This window comes from Meleagris gallopavo, chromosome 3 (assembly GCF_000146605.3).
Source record: "Meleagris gallopavo isolate NT-WF06-2002-E0010 breed Aviagen turkey brand Nicholas breeding stock chromosome 3, Turkey_5.1, whole genome shotgun sequence".
Classification (NCBI taxonomy): Eukaryota; Metazoa; Chordata; class Aves; order Galliformes; family Phasianidae; genus Meleagris; species Meleagris gallopavo.
The window spans coordinates 36,799,520-36,804,554 of NC_015013.2; the positions used below are offsets into that span (position 1 = coordinate 36,799,520).

Here is a 5,035-nt window from a genome sequence, read left to right on the forward strand (position 1 = left end):
CTGGGTCCAGCATCTGGCTTACTGCAAGCCCATCCTAGGGCATTGCTGCATACCAGGGGACCAGCCATAGATTTTGAACAGTAAGGGTGGGCCTAACCACCTATGTACTGAAGCTAATGCAGCTTGTAACCATAGGGAAAAAAGCTGATGGCAAACTTTAATAAAATCTTGTTAAATATTCATTGTTAGGCACTTCTCCTCACCGGAAAGGTCTACCAGAGTCATTTTATAAACCCTTTTATAAGCCCTTTCTTATTTCTGCTCCAAACTAGCTGTGAAAATTACACAGGAAAATGTATGCACTGTAGCTTGACTTGCCTCCAAGTGGTGAAAAAAACAACAACCAAACAAACAAACCAACAATCAGTTGCCACAAAAATTCAGGGGAAAGAAAGAAACAAGGAGCAAAAATGTCATCTGGAAAAGAGAAATGGCCACAGCTTAATTGTACTTGACCTGCACAGCCTCACACAGTATTAAAACCTACCATACTTCATGGTATATGTTGTCCGTAGGGAAAAAGAAATAGATATATATGTCACTGGAATATGGGAAAGCAGCGCAGATACATTGTCCATACTCATTAAGTTAATAGACAATCTTTGCTAAACAAGCATTGCTACCCTTAAATGGCAACAAAAAGAAAGTACACTGTTTGTCCTCCTCATTCCTGGCAATAATGTAACTTCAAATGGTGTTTTTGTTTTGGGAAAGAAGGAGGAGTTTGCTTTCCTGTAGAAAGTGAGCTTTAAACAATATTGGATACCAGCGCTATATTTTGTCCGTTACCTCGGGAGAATGTTCATTGCAAAGCATGCTGTAACACATCCGCTGGCGGGACACTCCATGCGGTGCTGCGATACTTGTGTGGGCAGAAAGCATTTCCACTTCAAGGGGCCCATTCAGTACCAACAGAGATTGATGGATTTCAGAAATGTCAAGGGCACGACTCTTTGTCTCTGCAGACTTTTAACGTGTGGAAGGAAGAATATGCAAGTATGACTAATGCTTAGCCACTGTGGTACAAAACCTATTCCCACCGAGCCTTTGTTAGTGGTACCCATGTGATGCTTACACTCGGTTCTTCACTAACAGGAAAATCACAAGGGGTTTCCAGGTACCTTTTGAATACAAATTAACACGCTAAGAATTTCACAGCAATAAGTTTTTGAATGCAACCCTAAAAATGATTCCGTGTTTTGTTCTGTTTGTTTTATTTTGTTTTTCCTTTCTTAATATCACCTCTTTCCCCACCCCCATCACTCAGTGGTCCAAGGTGTGTTTCAGAGAAGCTGAAATCACTTTGTCATCACTCGTTGCAGTCAGAAACTCTTGACAGCATAATGGTGTGTTTGCAGCAGACCCCTGGCAGCACACATGGCAAAGAAAATGTATTAGATACCTTCATATGCATAATAATTAGCAGGTGCTAATGCTAAGAATTCCTAGGAAACAAGTGGCAATTGCAGTTACCTGTACAAGCCAGACAGAATGTTAGTAACTTAAAAGATAGGAACTGTTATTTTGGTTTTGTTTTCCCTTCCTCCCTTGGAGGATTATGATCTGCTTTATCATTATAGACCACATATAAGCCCTCCTGCATCTCATCCTTTTGGATAAAATAAAGCTTCAGCAATTATCAGTTAGTATGGAAATTCACACACAGAACAATGGTGGTGTTACTCTGTGCATCACTTAAGAGGTATAGTGCTGATGGAATAGCTGGATGTTAGGAAGAATTTCTCAACCATGAGAGTAGTCAAACACTAGAACAGGTTTCCTAGTGATGTAATTGATGCCCCATGCCTGCAAGTGCTCAAGAGGCATTTGGACAATGCCCTCATTATTGTCCCTTAACTTTTGGTTAGCCCTGACATGGTTGGACAGTTAGACTTCGTGATCTTTGTCAAATCCTTCTCTTCTCTTCTCTTCTCTTCTCTTCTCTTCTCTTCTCTTCTCTTCTCTTCTCTTCTCTTCTCTTCTCTTCTCTCTTCCATTCCATTCTATTCCATTCCACTGTACTCAGATCTAGTCTGTCATGTCTGACATCCAATCAAATGTAAGAGTCACCAGGAAAACTGTTGGAACTGCTGTTGCAGGGTGATGTTGCTTTGTCTTCATACCACCAAAGCTGTGCATAGTTACTCTTCCACTTCATATCCATGTCATTCTGAAGTCAATGGAGTCCAAACTGAACAAGAGCCAGGTTTCCATAGTGTAGTGGTTATCACGTTTGCCTCACACGCAAAAGGTCCCTGGTTCGATCCCAGGTGGAAACAACGAAAATTTTGCATGGAGAGGGAGGTGAGGTGCTGGCACAGCTGCCCAGAGAAGCTGTGGTGCCCCATCCTTAGAGGGGCTCAAGGCCAGGTTAGATGGAGCCCAGGGCAGCTGAGCTGGTGGGGAGCAACCCTGCCCATAGCAGGGGTTGGGGCTGGGTGGGCTTTGAGGCCTCTTCTGGTTCAAACCATTCTATGTTTCTATTTGCTTCTATTCTGTTATGCTGTGTTATGTTCTAATACTTTTAAAAAACTAGAGGCAGTTCAAGAGAATAACACCGTCCTGTCACAGCCAAATATTTCCTTTCTGTTTTTTTTTTTTTATTTTTTTAATGGGGGTGTGGGGAGGTCTTATGGTGGTATATTAAAACTTTTTCATTCATAACAGAGGACTTCAACATTCTGCTAAACATTTGGAATACCCAGAAACATCTTCAGGTCACACTACCTAATGCCATGGGATAAATAGCGTTGGTAACTGCTTGCATAAAGTCGATGGGAATTAAATCCCACAATGGGCTGAGAGCAAATCTCACTTAATTCCCATTTGCAGCGTGCTCTGAGAAGCATATACTCCCTGAGTTACGTGGGTAAGATGGGAACTGCCCCATTGTACCTTCTATGTGATTCTGAAAGTAATGTGCCTTCAGGTCCTCCTCTGAAGATGAAGGGGGTGGAACAGTCTAGACAATATATGTTATTATATCACTACTCTCTGCTGAGCACAGCCTGTTGGACCTGCCCAAGTGGTACAGCTTGGTGTGCAGCTATGGTTTGCTACAGCAGACAGAAGGCAATATGCAAAGGCTTGCTGGGGTTTGGTTCACTTTCCTAATTGCTGAGTATCCACTTAACCCTGCTCACTTGTGCTCCTTAGATAATTAAATTGTTTCATAGACAATGAAACAATTCATCCTCTATATTTGGGAATGGCAGAAGATCCCAGGTTCCTCCACTCTGCTCTGTGGGATTAGTGAGGTCTTAGACTGTTCCCATAACTCTAAGATGGATAAAATTAGTCAAGATAAATCCCACTCACAGTGATCTGCTTAAGAGGATTTCAACCCTAACCTTTTTCAAAATAGGTAGGGGATTTGCACTCAGCTGAAAAAAGTAATGAGCCGGTCCAGAGCTGGTCCTTTACTCAGAGTGGTTACAACATCCACAGCACAGGCACTGCAACTTGCTCCAAATATAATGAATGGTTTACGTAAGCTTTTTAGTTCTGGTAATCCTTTTGATCTGAGTAAGGAGAGACATGTTGGAAAACTAAGCTGGAAAGCAAAGAGAAAGTGATGAAAAGGAACAATAGATTATGCCTGAGTAGGGCTAAAGAAATGCAAAACACACTACTGCTTAAAAGCAGTAGTACAGTTGCTGGGCATGGAGTGGATACTAACCTGAATATGTGGCTTGGGAAGTCCAGATGCAGCATGGAGCATCTTTTCAAAGAGCAAAATTTAGATCTCAGCAGAGGATGACTTAAACCCAAACAGAATGCATGTGCAGAGACTCTAAGTCATGGTGTTTATGAACAAATGAGTTGTAGTCCCTTGCAGATTACTGTCCTGTCCCGTAGGCAGAGGTTGCATTTGTCAGAGCTTTTGAATGCTGGAGGCAGCTTCCCATTGAGGGCACGGAATCCTGAAGTCCTCTTTGCAAGTTGCCTTCAGAAGCCGTCGTGGGCTGTAGTTGCCCACAGCTGAGCTCAGGCAGCACAGCAGGAGCATGATGTTCCTCCCAAGTGGAAATACTGCAGAACTATTTGTATAGCATCTGCATTAAATAATAGAAAGCAGCTGCTTTCTGAGTGACGGATAGGCATAACGAATGTCTGCATGCATCACACCAATTCTTGGAGGAATACAGCCTTCCAGTGAAATACTACCATTCCAATATTAAGACTGAGAAGTACTTTTCATTTTACTTAAAGTTGCCAAACTATTTGAAGTCAGCTCTCACTTCTAACTTTCATAGCAGCTGCTCTCCAGAATACCCACCAGAAGGTGCCTTCATATTTGTAAGAAACAAAACTTTCCACTTTCAAAAACTTTACACCGCTTGCTCTGATAGGAGTGAAGATGCTGGGATAAATTCTCTGGATGCAAACCAGCCTTTCAGAAAACAAAATCCAGATTTTAGGCAACTAGTACAAGTACTGAATAAAAGTGAACATATTCCAAGTATTAAGGAAACACTGTGCAGTAAAAGAATACCAATAAGCTTGTCAACTTATCTGCAAAAATGCTTAGCAGGAGTATCCCTTATATACTTCTGTATAAAATGTACAGCCTTATAATATTTTGAAACAACTGTACTTCAGCAAAACAGGCCCTTTCATTTAATATAACCTTTGGGATGGAGCCCTTGTATTAAGGCAATGGCTGTCAGAGTCACCAAATCACAGCACTGCAGTAGATGGATCTGAAACTGGGGAGGAAAGCTCCTTGACACAGACTTGTCTCCATTTCCCACCCCTGATCATTTATAGAGCACATGGAGATTGGAATCTCCCAACAGGAGGAAAGCACCAGGAACCTGAGAGCCTGGCCAGGTCAGGGGAATCACTGTGAGGGAAAAAATGGAAGATAAAGTAGCTCCCTCAACCAGCTTTATCCTACTTATCCTTTCTATTTAAAACCTGCACTGAAGAGAGTTCCGGACCTGAGAGGGTTTCGTTTTGGGAAAGGGGTGGGCGGGTGCATAATTGAATTGCTGCTTGTTTGGAGCGGCAGTACAAAGCCAGGAGCCTGCAC

At 42.3% G+C, this 5,035-nt stretch overlaps 1 non-coding gene across 1 annotated transcript; it reads left to right on the forward strand.

Annotated features, from left to right (window-relative positions):
* The first annotated feature begins 2,206 nt into the window (after window positions 1-2,206).
* Window positions 2,207-2,279, forward strand: TRNAV-CAC. The gene has a single exon. It is a non-coding gene; the product is annotated as a tRNA-Val (tRNA).
* Window positions 2,280-5,035: the final 2,756 nt, after the last annotated feature.